We start from the raw sequence: 16,010 nt of genomic DNA on the forward strand, positions 1-16,010 counted from the left end.
AACAGACCTAACAGACATCTACAGAATATCCACCTAACACTAAAGAATGCACATATCTTTGCAAAAGCTCATAGAACCTTCCCCAAAACTATTAGGACACAAAGCAAGCATTAACATAGAAATATTGAAAACATCCTGTTTTCTATATGACCACAACACAACATTGCCAACAAGAGAAACCACAGAAGGTACAAATTCAAAGAGACTAAACAACATACCACTAGATAATAAATGGGTCACTTTGAACCCAAAATCTTTCCTAAAACTGAATGAAAATGAAAGCATAACATGCCAAAAATCTATGGGCTATAATGAAGGCAGTCCTAAGAACGTAATGATGCACCTTAAGGCCCAGAAAAAGAACTAAGTGCCAAACTAATATATGGGGAGAAATAATTAAAATTGGAGCAGAAATTAGAGAAACAGAAAAGAAGAAAATACAATGAATGAGAAATGAAAAGAGAAACATTACAATAGACACCAAAGAAATTCAGAAAATTATAAGGATGCATTTAAAGCCCTGTATTCCCCTAACATGGAAAGTCTAAGAAATGAGTCAATTTCTAGATTCATTAACCGATACAATTAAACCAATTTAAACAGATCTATAAGCAGCAATGAGATTGTAACAGTAATAAAAGGTTTGTCAACTACAAAATTCCAAGGACTAGATGGATTCACTGCTGAGTTTTGAGACCTTTAAAAAAGAGTATCAATATCACTGAAATTATTCAATCAAACAAAAAAGGAAGGAATGCTTCAAAATTTTTATGAACCCAGTGTTACTGTGATATCAAACCCAGTAAAGATACAACAAAAAAAAATGAGATTAGAGACTAATCTCCCTTATAAACACAGATGCAAAAATTCTCAATAAAACACTGGCAAGATCCTAATAAAAAGATAATTCATCATGATCAATTTCCCTTTATTAGGAGATGTACAGATGTAAATTCATAAACCTATCTAGAGAGGCGTATTGAAAACTGGTGTTCATCTGGGATTTTTCATATAGAGATATTTATTTTATATCATTCATTAAATGTACTCAAAGACAGAAATCACAGTATTATCTCAATACATACAATCCCTTCATGATCGAAGTCATGCACACCTTAACATAGTAAAGTTATGGCAAACCTACAGCCAATGTGAAACTAAATGGAAAAAACTTAAAGCATGTTTGCTAAGATCATGAATGTGTCTACTCTCTTCACTCATATTCAGTATAGTGTCTGAAGTCTTAGCTATAGCAGTAAGTTAAATAATAAAAGAGATAAAAATTGGAAAAGAACTCAAAGTATTCCTATTTGTAGATTTTATGATTCTATATATAAAAGACCCTAGAGACTCCACTGAACAACTTAAAAAGTGGCCAAGTAGTACGATGCACAAATGTTATGGAGTAATCAACTACTTTCTGATCTGACTTAGGGCAAGTTCCACAAGCTGGAACTCATGTTTGGCACCAGTTTTGGGGCCAAGAACCTGTGGCTAGATATGGATATGTTAGGCCCTAAGAGAGAACCTATTAGTATTATTATGTTAGATGGACACAGTATTAAACTTACTTCTTATGACTTACTGTTACACCCATAAGTTAGTGCATTTCTCTACCCTCACCAGACAGGCTTCTTTTAGTACTAGACATAAACTAAACACAAAGACCCACCACTGGTCAACATGGAGGGAACAAGAGACTGTGCAGTGCTCAGATCAAGTCAGACAAAATCCTAGCATAGAGGGGAGATGTGATCATGAAGTCCCAGCCCACCACAGTTGAGAAGCTCCTGGTAAATGAATAGTCATTTTTCTTCAGGGATGCGGCCCATGAGAGGCTACCCATGTTCTAGGAGATAGCCACATACCCATAAACATACTAGCAGAGCTGAGCAAACTCAGCAGGCTTTAAAAACAGAACAACAGAATACATGAGGTTGGGAGAAAACACATGGAGAGGGAAGAAGGGGAGGAATCAGGACAGGGGATTGAGAGATGAGCTTCTTGAAAACACACAGGAGCTGGGGTGATAGCTTAGTAGTCAAAAGCACTTGCTGCTCTTGCAGACATCTGGGTTAACTACGAGTACACACATGGGTGGCTCACAACCATCTGTCACTCCATTTCCTCGAGATCTGATGCCCTCTGTGGGCAGCAGACACACATGTGGTACATATGCACACATGCAAGCAAATACTCATGCACATAAAAATAAACAATTCTCTTAAAAACAATCTGCATTGTTGCATGTATAAAATTCTTAAACAATAAAAAATTAAAAAAATTAACACATAAGTCAGTAAACTTCCTACGTTTAACAATTACAAACATAGTTTGGAAAAGAAATCAAGGAATAAATCCCATTCACAGCAGTCATAAAAACAAATGAACACACACTTAGGAATAAAGCTAACCAAGGAAACTAAAGCTCTCCACAGAAGAAACGGAGGAAGACACTAGAAGGCTGAAAACAATTTATGTTTGAGTATGAGCAGTAAATATAGCGTTACTTGAGGGGTGAGAGCTTTCTTTTCTGCTATAACATCCACTGCATGCAAAAATGTTGCTAATTAAAAAACTGAAATCAAAACAGGTCTGTGTGCACCAGGTCCTCTGCGTACATATTACTGCTTCCAGTTCAGTCTTTTAGTGGGATTCCTGTATGTGAATGTGTGGGTTTCTGATTCCTGTGCCTTCTCTTGAGCTCTTCCCCTTTTGTTTGTTTCATCCAAATCAGATGTGATAGCTTTTGCTTTATCTTACTATATTTTGTTATAATTTACTATTATCCCTTAGAAGCCTGTTTGCCTTCTAATGAGACAGAAAGGGAGTGGATCCGGATGGGAGGAACTGGGAGGAGTCGAGAGAGAGGAAACTGTATTCAAGATATATGATATGAGAAAACAAATCTATTTTCAGTAAAAGGGGAAAAGTTCTCCCTCTGCAGCTCCAATTGTCCTGAAACTTACAATCTCCTGGTTCAGCCTTGCAAATACAGGAACTACAAGCATGCAAAGTCAAGCTTGGCTACAAATATAACATTTTAAAATAGAATCTAAGTACAGCTTCTAGTTTACAAACATTTGAAAGTCTTTTTAAGGCAGAGTTTGTATTCTCTTTACATTGGTTTCTTTGCTCTTTTGACTTAAGACTTCCTACGACCAAACTTTTCCCCATAACCCAAACATATACCAAAGTGTATTTACTGTGAAAGTCAGGTAGTGTCTTAAGGACATACTGATTAGTCAATTCTTTCAAAATTACATATGAAAATAATTTCTAGAAACCAAGAATTTAAAATTGACAATGATTCTCAAGCCACAATGATTCTCTTCATGTCAATGAATCCTACCTTTTACAGATCACTAATTAACTGCTAATCTAAGGAACTGTGTTTGAACAATCAATTATTTTTAAGGAACAATAGGGATGAATGGGAGGGAGGAGGAAAGTCAGGGAGGAGGCATAGAGCAGCAAACTTTAAATTCTGCTTGCTACACACACACACACACACACACACACACACACACACAAATCATCCAGCCAGGTCAGCAACTTGGTGGCACTATAAGATGCCTACTGTATATCTAAAGCCCTACAAAGGCCACTTTATAATCTGCTTACCACAGGCTCATTCCCAAGAGCTCCTCTTCTAAGCCTAGCACTGGTGCTGGTCAGCCGATGCACACACAAACACTCCTAGGACCTCTGCTCTTTCTTCTCTCAACACAGTTTCCTGATTTTAAGTGTAATGCTTCAGAACTTAAGAGCAGTTGCTGTTCTTGCAAAGAACCCAGGTTTGATCTACAGCACTCAGATAGAAGCATGCAACCACCCCTTACTCCAGTTCCAGGAAATCTGATGCCCTCTTATGTTCTTTGAGGGCATCAGACACATACTCACACAATGTACTTAGATACATGTAGTCAAAACTCATACACAGAAAAAAATAATAAATCTAAAACAATACTATTAAAAATAAGCATGAACAGACTCAATGAGAAAATTCAAATAGTCAACACAAAACAGAAAGACACAAATAAGAAAGACAGACAACCACTGCCTTTTGGGGTCTAAGTTACTTTACTCAATATAGTAAAAAAAAAAAATAAAGTATGTTCTAGTCTAATTCGAGGTTCACTGAGAGACCCTCTCTCAAAGAAATGTGTAACCCTAGCTTCCCAATATTTATATACACCATACATACATACATGGTCATACACACAAAAATAAAATATAAATTCAATCTAATGGCTAAAAGCAAAATTAAACCACTTATGAACCTTAACAGGTTCAACTAAGAGAGCAGTTCGATAGCTAATGCAATGACATGTGGAAGATCTAATCCCCATGGAAGCTGGCTTTTTCTAGAGAACTCTCCTAATACAATATCCTTTAGAATTCTTGTTTTCCAGTTCTACAAGGTAATATGATTTTAATGAGCTGCTTTGCTTTTACATTGAAGTAAGATTTTTTTAAAAAAAAATACATAAATAAAACTGAAGGATCACAGAAGATAGCATAAATAAACCAAACCCTTCATTTTTCATATGAGGAAATAGAGGCATCAGAAGAGTTAGGTCACTTGTATGAAGTTCTAGGGAGTTATGGTAGAGCACTGGTTCTCAACCTCCCTAAAACTGCAACCCTCTAGTACAGCTTCTTCATGTTGTGGTGAACCCCCATCCATAAAATTATTTCACTGGTACTTCATAGCTGCAATTTTGCTACTGTTACCAATCATAATATAAATATCTGATATGCAGGATATCTGACTGAGAACCGCTGAGGTTAAGTTAAACCTAGAGCTGATCCAGGATTCGGACCCTGAACTGGTAGTTTCCATGTTCCCCACTCTGCCACACGGCAGGACAGTTAATCTGCAGCAGGGCTGGCCAGAGTGTTACTTAGTTTTTTACTGGGCGGGGCTTCAGGACACACCTTGGCTGCAGTGGGAGTTTTATGAAGACAGGACTTGTTTCAGTAGTGGCAGCTGCATTCCATCACCAGGGAACCCGCAGCAGCGCTTACATTACCTTTCTCTTCCCCAGTTCTTGCTGATCACGAATCATACCTGCCTCATAACTAATCCCAAATGAGTCAGCCTTGACTCTAAGGCTCGGAAAGAAGAAAATAAAAGATTAAAGCTCTTTACATGCCATTTTACAAGAGTTCAACCTGATAAACTACAAGTGTGAACAGATGAAGCCTGGGTGTTTAAGTAGAATAAATTCTTGGGCCTAAATATAGTTGTTACTCTCATAAGCCAAAGGAATATTCAGAACAAAGAAAGGTCAAATAAGCTGAATTTTGAATCACTAGTTACATTTCGGTCGACAGAACATAACTACAATGAAGCATGGAACTAACTAAATTAAAGACAGCAGAAAAAGGGTTTTGACTTTGACCCTCAAAATCTACAGATCAGTTACAATATCAGAGACTACAGAGCTCCTTGTAAGAACACTGCACTGTAAGGAAAAACAATCCACCTGGTGAAAAAGTGAAAGCAGTTTGCAGAGTGTGCATAAATTCTCCAAAGGCCATCTGACCACAGCTTAGGATGTGAATCCTCAGCACCTCCTCCACTGCTCTCTCTCCTTCCATTCTTCACCTTTTAACTGTTGTATGTTAATCCTGATGCATTCCTGATGCATTTTGCAATTTCTGCAAATGAAATATTTGAGGAAAATTTGTGGACATTTGGGTCAACTAGCAAAATGGATTTGTAAACAGCTAAAGACTGCTATCAAAAATAGGCCCTGTGAGGACTGACATGCCATGACTTGGTATACTTAATTTACAACACAGAATTTCCCAAATGTTATGTTTAGATGGGAAAAGAAAGCTTCCACTATTAAAACCTGATCTAACCACTGTTACTCTACATAAACTTTAGAATTTTACTTGCAACAGGGCTACTGAAATACACCATACAGTAAGTAAACTGCACACATTCACACATCTGAACATTATAATCCCTTCTTTCCCCCATACTTCTCTCCAGAGACCTGATTTTCTATAATAGATTAGTTAAGCATTTTTGAGTTACATAAAATGAAGTTATGCAATAAGGACTGCTTTCTTCTCTTATATTGATTTCTTAAAAATTAAAAAAAGCTAACAAGAAAAATAACTGCTTGCCTAGCAAGCATGGATATGTAGAAATCAACAAATAAAACGTAAAAACTACATTTATTCATGGCATAATATACACTGCTTTGTTTGGCTTCTTTCATTCAGCATAATTTTGAGATCCATTCCTGCTGCTTCTGTCAATAAGTCCACTTCATTTCATTGCTAAGTAGTGCTCTGCAGTATGAACACACTGCAATTCCTTATCCACTCACTTTCTGATGGGCATTTCTGTTGTTTAAAACTTTCAACATCTGTTAACAAAGGTGCAAAGGGCAACGCAGAAGAGATAAGCTTCCCAAAAGTAACGCCGAAACAACTAAATAGCCGTATTTAAAAATTAACATAGAGCCATATGTCATACCATATCAATAAATAACTAACTCTAAGTGGACCGTTTCAGATAACAAACTAAACCCACAAATCTTCTAGAAGCAGAAGAATAAGCATGTGACCCTGGCTTAGGTAATAATTTTTAGATTTAACACCAAAAGCAAAATCCATGAAAGATCAAATGATGAGGACACTTTCATCAAATTGAAAATTCTGCTCCTGAAAATACAATTAAGAAACTGAAGAAGATAAGCTTCTGAATGGGAGATGATTTTTACAATTTAAAAATAGAATTACTGAGGAAAAGGCAAAAATGTGCAGATTTTGTCTTGCTGGCACAATCTTTCTAGTTTATTACTATAAAAAAAATGGAATGAACTGCCTATAAACGCTCAGCAAAGAATTAAGTACACAAAATGGGGCAGAAGACTGAGACGATTCAATTCTTTCTCACTCTATATACACATTTCAATTATTTCTAAGGTGACCACTTTAATACAGATTTGCTACAATAGTTGATGATAAACATAGCAATTATTTTGTGGTCCATACAATTCAACCAAAATGTTTTTAGTTAAACATTTTGGGGGCTGCAGAGGCGGCTTAGCGAGTGTTTGCTGTCCATGTCTGGGGACCTGAGCTTGAATCCCCATCATTCACATAAAAGCCAGGCAAGGCTGTCACCCTAGCAATTGCAGGACAGGTGATGCTGAGAATTCAATGGCTAGTCAGTCTAGGCCCAAATCTCCAACTGAGAACGAAGTGACAGAGGAAGCCACCCAACAACTTCCTATAGCCTCCACATTCAAGAGCATGGCACCCACTCTTGTCCACATGTGTACACATACCCACACACAAAACTAAAAGTATTTTTTTCTCAAAGTGCATGCCTGAAACTCTTGAGGACCACAAATTTTAGGCTATTTTAGATTATAAGCAAGACAGTATCAAAAAAAGAAAAAACAAAATTTCCATTTTTCTCTAGTTGAGTAAAATAAATGTGCCCATGGTGATACAGAAGGCTGTGTAAACAGAGTTGATTTCGCACAGCTTTCTCTTCCTCCTGCCTGCTTTCTATGTGGTCAACCCCTCAGTGAGTTCCCAGCATTTCTAGATCGGATTTCTATCAGTGTTATTCCCCATGTAATCAGGATTTCCTGGTGTGAGCTGTCTGATTTATTTCATCTAAGTATACTTTCTGTAAAAGGAAACCACATGCATTTGGAAAGAAAATGACTCTTAAAAAAATGACCTTGAAGAATAGTTTATTAATACTGGTAAAACTGAGTTATACCCCAAGAGCAACAGAAACCCTATTTAGAATTCTTCATTAAGAGACTGGGATGAGGCTTTGTTGACTCCCTATGGGAGGCCTTACCCTTTCTGAGTGGATGGGGGTGAGTTGGGGAGATAAGTGAGGGGGAAAGGGGAAGGAGAGGAGAGAGAAGGAACTGTAGCTTATATATAAAATAAATAAAAAATTTAAAATAAAAAATTAAAAAAGAAAAAAGAGGGACTGTTCAATCAGCCTAAATACTTTATGAATGCCTTAACTTTTAAAAAAAAAGTAAAAACAAAAAGATATATATTTGTTACATGGAAATCATAAATGCTTTGGAGAAGCAGTTTTGTTTTTGTTTCCATAGATAGATAACAAGAGGCTGTGAATTCGTTCCAGGTTGATATGGATTTGATTTGATCAAGGGAGACCTCCTGAATCTTGACAGGTGATATTTATCAACAATAGTTACTGCTGATCTTTCAGGACTTGGCCATTATCTCAAATTTTCTGAGGGATGCTAAAGACATGTTGTCCACAGATGTAATAAGTAATCTAGAGAAAACATTGTCCACATTCCCCAAGAGTTGGGTTGTGGGAGGCTGTTGGTTATTTGGTAGGTTATGGTTGTTTATTATAATTTTGGGAATATAGGATAAAAAGACAACTATTAATCTCAGATATTTTGCATTAGTATGGAATTTGGTATATTGACAAAAATTTAAAGTTAAATTTTGTTACACTGTATATATCTTTCTACTCTTGTTTAAGGTATTGTACCCTGAAGTTCATTTAAAAATGTAAAATTTAAAATTCTAGTTTTCGAAAGCTATTATTATGAACTATTAGGATAATCAAGAAACACAGGCTAGAAGTTAGCCATCTATAACAATCAAATTTGTAGATATGTTAAGTATGTTTTAAAGATCATATAGAGATACATTTTAGACAGATAAAGACCTACAGAATATGACACTTAAAACGTTTCATTAACTTAGGATTTTTCATGACAATGATACACATTTGCTCCTAGCAGCTCCAATTTACTTCATAAAAGGATGATGGACATCGAAGAAACTCCACAGGAGTTTGCTTTCATTGTGGCAAGATTAGTCATTTGAGTAAGAAAATGCTTTTGCCTCGACTGCTTGACTATGTGCTATGTCGACTAGACATGAAGACCCACAGGAAAGTGACTGCAGAACTTTGCCAAAATAAGGTAGGACAGTCCTTCAAAATTTCTGCTTTACTTAAAAGTTTATAAGATATTCTAGGTCTGTGGCTGAAGATGAATGCCTCGATGTTGCAGAGAAACTTTGGATAACTGTCCAGGCAGCCAGATGTCTGTCATTTCTAGTCTTGGAAGTTGCTTGCAATACACTTCCTATTTACTTAGGTAATACCTTCTATGGTCTTGGATGGAGTTGAAGACTGAATAGTTATTGTTAAGTTGGGAGCATAGCCTCAGTCCCTCACATCTGTTCCAGGCCTGAGAGTTATATTGTTCTGGACTCCAAATCCCAGTAGGCCAGGTCCTGACCCTGAGCGTTATATGGGTCTGGACTCCAAATCCCCACAGAGTATTTAAATGAACTCCCAAAAGAGCAACACGTGGTCTCTTTTTCTTCTTCCTGGTGGTCGCGTTTGTGGCCTTCCCATCCTCCCTCGGGGCCACCTGAGAGTACAGAACTCCCATTAAACCTGGATATTTTTTAATTTGGCTTGTTTTGATTTGGCTTGATTGGGAATTTTGTGTTGGCAGAGAGCTCACGTTAAGAAATATTCCTAACATCTACAGTTATAGCTGCAGTATTCTTTAATTATGAAAGAAAGTTAGGTATAAAACTTTGGATTCACTAAAATAAGATGGATAATGTGGTATTTTCTCTGGATTTGCTAAATGCAAACGGGCTGCATATTGTAAATTAATTCTTACTTAATAACTGTTTTTGTTGTATATAGTTTCACTATATTAAAGTTAAAACCTTTCATTTTTATTTAGACAAAAGGGAAAAATGTTGTAGAATAATATTTTAAGGTATGTTACATTCTTCTTACTGCTTTTGTTTACAACACAAAAACATGCTCCGTTTGTTTGGTTAAAAAAAGTTAACCTGTGGTCAGGAGGCTGAGTCAGCAACTAACTGATAAGAAATGATAGGGAGGAAGCAGGTGTAGCAAGTGTTCTTAAGTGGGAGCTGAGCAGGATGTCTCATGGATCTTTCGAGAGATGCAAGCAAGGAGAGGTTAAAATTCAGCCTCTCTGAGCTATCAGAATTTCACCTCAAAACAAAACAAAAAAGGGTCTGGGATGTAACTGAGCAGTAAAGTGACTGTCTAGAAGTATAAAGTCCTAGGTTACAACACCACTTCCCCAATTCCCAACTCTTGTCCCCAAAAATCCTAACAGAAGGGCTGGGCAGAGAAGGAAGAAGCAGTAAATCAGGGTCGAAGTCAGATTGCACACCTATGCATGGAGGACTCTGCCACATGGTCACCAATCATTACTCTCATGCAGATCTACAATAGAAAAGAGCAAGTGGGGCAAAAAGAAGTACAAAACATGGTTTGAAGAGAAAAAGAGCACCTGGAAATTTAATGCTGGAGTCCAGAATTGTGCTAAAAGAGATAAGGAGACCGAGGTGAGGCCTGATGTGCATTGAAATAAAGGGAGGGGTTCCATCAGGGCAAGACACCTGTATCCTCAGCTAAGCGTCCAACTTATGAAAAGGCCTAAATAATTTCTGTTCCTAAAAAGCAAAAACCAAAGCGGCTGCAGATGTGATTCAAGGCCATATTCAAGGCCAGACTCCATTCCAAGCAGGCAGCAGAACTTAGCAGTGCTGCCCTCGTGGTTCTGGCTTTTGAGTCATGAAAGACACAAGACAAAGAGAGATGTGGAATCTTCCTCCATAGTTAAGGGGAGCTTCTGAGGCTACAGCTGTGTGGCAGGGGAGGCCCTGCATGTAGGTGCTGAGAGAACAGTATATGAAGCTGTGAAAGTGAAGCCTGGATTATGTTAGAGGTGCCAGAGCTGTAGGACATCTGCCAAGGAGAGCTGCACACAGGGAGTGGAACCAACCCAGAGATGTATCTTGAGGCAGCAAAGCCTAACAGAGCCATCTAAATCCTTTGACATCAGACAAGGAGCAGAATTTTCCCTGCTGGGTTTTGGTCTTTCCTCCAGCATTTCCTTACTATACCCTCCCCACCAAATTAGGAATGGTGATGTATATTCTGTGCCACTGCATGTGAGAAGCATGTGCTCTCCTTTTTTATTTTCATAGGTGATTAGTTAAGAAATTGCCTTGAGTCTCAGAAGAGACTTTGGATCTTAAAACAGTGTTGAGACTGTGAAAGACTCTGAGGGATTTTGAAGAGGGACAAATACATTTAGCATTAAGATATGGCCAGGGAGTGGAATGTGCTTTAAATGAGAATGGAATGGCACCCATAGGCTCATATGTCTAAATACTTGGCTCCAGTTGGTGAACTGCTTAGGAAGAATTAGGAGGTGTGGCCTTGATGGAGGAGATAATTCACTTGGGAGGAGTGGGTGAGTTATTTAAATTTCTTGCCATGACCAGTGTGCTCTCTCTGCCTCCTGCTTACATATTCACATGTGAGTTCTCAGCTATTCCTGCCACCATGCCTTCACTCTACCATCAAGAACTCTAACCGTATGAAATTGTAGCCCAATGAAATGCTTTCTTTTATAAGTTGGCTTCCGGTCATAGTGTTTGTCACAGCAACAGAAAAGTAACTAGTACAGAAGTTCACAAACAGCATTATGGAGGAACTTTATTTTTAACTTGTGAATATAAACAAGATCATGAGCAAAATTTCAGTAAAAGTAACCTGATTAATGATACATAAAAATTGTCTAATTTCTAGAATATTTGGTTATCTGCATTCCAGTTTTCTACCCTGAACGTTACTCTTAAAATCAGGAAAAAGAAAATGGAAAGCTATTGAAAATAAAAAGAATTTACAAGTAATTATGATTTTAATATAACCAAACTGTCACAAATAACTACTCTGGGCAACTACACCAACACTGGCCACATGGCAATGCTGGAAGAGCACAACTTAAAGTTTTATTAGCATTCTATTAGGCCAGTGTGGCCAACAGTCCCAAGAATCAATGTTGTGCTAGGGCTGGTATGTGTGACCAATACAATGCAGCTGAGATGAAGGCATGTCATTTCTAGGACACAGTAGGGTTTTGTTCTGGCTGTTCTCTCACTGTTTTACTTGGGGGAAACATGGTTGTGAGTTAACTCTATGGAGAGGCCCTAGGAGCAAAGAACTGAAGCCTCCTGTGAACAATAATATAAACAAGGAAGCAGATTCTCTAGACCTAGCCAAGTCTCAGCTGAGTGCTGCCTGATGAGATACTGAGTTAGAACCACATAGCTAAGCAGGCTTGAGACTCCTGACTCACAGAAGAAGTGAGAGAAATAAATGTATGCTGGTCCAAGTAGCAGAGATTGAGGTGATTTGTAATACATCAATATGTAACTACACAGCTAGCTTACAATTTTAGAGGTTGTTATGATTTGGATTAAAATGTCCTTTAAAACTTCATGTCCTAAAGGCATGATCTCTAAAACAAGAGTCAGAGGTGGGTGGAGCCTTTGGGAGGTAACTGGACCGGGGACTCTAATCTCACCAATACATTATCCACCGATGGAGTCATAACTAGACTACTGGGGAGGAGGTGATGGGAACCTCAGTCCCTTTCTCTTTCTCTCCCTTACTCCTTCTTTTGCTTGTCTGCATGAGTCAAGTGGCTCTGCTTTGCCATGTACTTCATATCATAACACTCTGCCTCAAAAGGCCTGGAAACAATCTTTCTTTTTTGATTTATTTTCTTTCAATATTTTGTCATGTAGCTAGAAAGCTAACAGAGATTAAGGACTTTTCAAGGACCCACTTAGGAAAAGTACCTAAGCTGCAAGCCAGTTTGCTAAATTCAAGGTTCTGATTTCCAATGTTTTGACCAAACCAAAACAGATACTTGAATTCATTCTTGAAAAACAAAAACAAAAACAAAACAAAACAGTTCCTTTATTTAACTTCTGCTTCTCTGCCTTCCCCATTCCCATTTCAACCTCTCTTCTTCAGCTCCTATAAACCTAGAGTCAGCAGCTTTCAAGCATACTTTGAGCTTTGTAGTATCTACTCAGTTCTGCCACAGGGACGCCAAAGCAGTCGTCACTGACAATACCAAGTCAAAAAGTATGGCTGTATTCCAAAACAACTTTTATCTAAAATCTGGCAGTGAGGTGGATTTGGCTCTTTGCCCCTTTTATGAACAATCTAATTAAATTAATTAGTTTAATCTAATTAAATTAATTAAAATGTTTCCACTCATCCAACAGATACCATTCATTGCAGCTAATTCAAGTTATCACTCCACAAAACTGTCTTCTTGTCATTCATCAATTTGTTTCTGACACAGCTCTCTTCCTTCACCTTATAGAATAGAAACGGCTCTGCTCTACTTCCATTTTTTATAACTCACTGATGTGCTCTTCTCAAGGACATCAAAGACCAAACTACTGTGGTCAATTCTCCATCTTCACTACTATGCACTTGTTAGACTAGCAGTTCACTGAGACAGCCACTCTCTTTTTCATAAACCTTTCTTTGAAAAAACATTTGTTTTTGTTTTTTTGAGACAAGGGCTTCTTCGTGTAATAACCTGACTGTCCTAGAACTTTCTCTGTAGACCAGGTTAGCATCGAAATAACAGAGATCCACCTGCCTTGTCTCCTGAGTGCTGGAATTCAAGGCATGAGCCACTAACTATATCAGAATGAAAAAAAAGTTATTTTTACTTACATGTGTGTATGTGCATCTGTATGTAAGCTGTGTATGCTCACATCCAAGTGGGCAGGGATTCTACTCAGTTCATTTGTTGTCACAGTTCTGTCATCTTGGATAATTCCTGACATATAGCAGCTATTTAATGTTTGCTGAATGAATGAACAAAGTGTGAAAGCGGCAATATCTTTTTCCTAAAGTTGATGGAAAATTTTCACCAAAACACTTTATATGTTCATTTTTAATTTTCCCCAGTATTTAAAACAATCAAAGCTCTGATTATACACTAAATCAGAAAGGCTAGACTATGTAGCAATGGGCCTAGGCTGACCCTCTATAAATTCAGGTTTTTTGCTGTTCATAAATCTTTACAGACCATGTTTTTCAGCCTGAAAAGATTGCACACAAAGCCCTATAACCTTTAAAATCTATAATAGTCTAAAATTTGAATATGGCCAATTAAAAAGAATTATTAGAAGTGTGTGTGTGCTTTTCCCCTGCCGCCACCAAGTTGCGCGGAGGCGGAGCCACGGGTGTGTTCAAGATTCGGCCTCACCCGTAATCCACCGCCATGGCCGAGGAAGGCATTGCTGCTGGAGGTGTAATGGACATCAACACTGCTCTTCAAGAGGTGCTGAAGACCGCCCTCATCCACGATGGCCTCGAACGTGGTATCTGCGAAGCTGCCAAAGCCTTAGACAAGCGCCAAGCCCATCTCTGTGTGCTTGCATCCAACTGTGATGAGCCTATGTATGTCAAGTTGGTGGAGGCACTTTGTGCTGAGCACCAAATCAACCTAATTAAGGTTGACAACAACAAGAAACTATTGTTGGGAATGGGTAGGCCTCTTTAAAATTGATCAAGAGGGAAAGCCACGGAAAGTAGTTGGTTGCAGTTGTGTAGTGGTTAAGGACTATGGCAAAGAATCTCAGGTCAAGGATGTCATCGAAGAGTACTTCAAGTGCAAGAAATGAATAAATAAAAAATTTGGCTCAAAAAAAAAAAAAAAGAAGTGTGTGTGTGTGTGCAGGCGTGCACAAGTGTGAAGGTGAGAAGACAACTTTGTGAGGTTGGTTCTCTCCTACCTTTTTACATGCATCCCCGAAATCAAGCTTGGATAGTCAGGTTTGAATGGTAAGTGAGCCATCTTGCCCTCCTAGGTGTGACTTTAGAGACAGCATTATTAAAATCTGACAGGAAAGTTTAAGTGTGACTTCCTGGGAAAATGTTCTGATATACTTAAGTGTTAGACCAGCTGATAAAGACTGCTCAAGGGCTTAGAAACTTATCTCTCAGTCTTTAATTATAACACAGATAAGAAGGCAAGAGTTTTTGGACGTTTTATTTTTAAGATAAGTCACATAAATAGGACTCTGAAGCCACTTAGAGTGCTAGAACAAATCATCATAGGCTGAGTAGCTTATAGGCAACAAGCACTTATTTCTCTTAATTCTTAAATCTTCAAAAGCCAAGATCAGGGTGCCAGAATATCAGCTGTCTGGGTCACAGACAGCTCTCTCCTCATCACAAGTTCACATGGTATGAGGAGTGAAGGATTTCTCTGGAGCCATACAAATCCCTTCTTGAGGGCTCTACCTTCATGGCCTAATCATTTCCCCAAAGCTCCATCTTCCAAATCTATCATCTTGGAAGTTAATAGTTCAGTATATAAACTTTGGAAATATAACTTTGCATGTCTAAACTGGAATTAAAACATGGAACTAGAAAAATCCCCAAACTGCATCAATCCAAGTTTTAGGAAATACATTGGAATAGTTGCAGACACCTAAGAAACTCTTTAATCAGATATAGCCAACTAGACTTTAACACGTACAAAAATAATCTTCATAGTTGAGTCATTACAAAGAATAATCACATGTCAAGGCTCATAAGGGCAGAGGCAATACAATTTTCTCCTAGAAGGGATTGCCTCATGAGTCAATAGAAATCTTTAGAGTTCTCATTCCATACTGATACCTTGCTTACTTTTTAAAGGAAAAGAAGCTAAATTGTCAGGGTGACTACCTACTGTCTTCTAATATTTTATAGTATTCATCAAAATGTTTTGTAAAGCAGGAACCAGACAGGTATAAACAAGGCTCATAAGACTGTACAAGGAATTATGTATTTTGCCTCAAAATTCAATCATAATCATCAAAGACTTGAGGTGATGGAACCCACGTTTCAAACTGCTACCATGGGATAGACACATGCTTGAACTTACTAAAACAACTTGCTCTTCCCCATGGACTCCAAATTACAGCAGATGGCATTACCACTCAGTTATGTTGAGGCACCCACCACAAACCTGAAGTTACTCTTGTTCTTCTTTATTTTACATGTAAGTCACCTATGATCCATGCCTCAGATCCAGTTGCCTTTCTCAGTCACCTGATATAATTCACACCACCGTATTCAGCAGGAGTTACTCTTA

General features: G+C 38.0%; 1 protein-coding gene and 1 pseudogene across 1 annotated transcript in view; one reads left to right on the forward strand and one right to left on the reverse strand.

Moving 5' to 3' along the window:
- Rala (RAS like proto-oncogene A) overlaps positions 1-16,010 on the reverse strand; it is a 51,728-nt gene that overhangs the window by 19,084 nt on the left and 16,634 nt on the right. The window lies entirely within an intron of this gene.
- Positions 14,085-14,588, forward strand: LOC125417378 (small ribosomal subunit protein eS12 pseudogene; annotated as a pseudogene).

This window comes from Myodes glareolus, chromosome 14, assembly GCF_982192425.1.
Source record: "Myodes glareolus chromosome 14, mMyoGla1.1, whole genome shotgun sequence".
NCBI classification, from domain to species: domain Eukaryota; kingdom Metazoa; phylum Chordata; class Mammalia; order Rodentia; family Cricetidae; genus Myodes; species Myodes glareolus.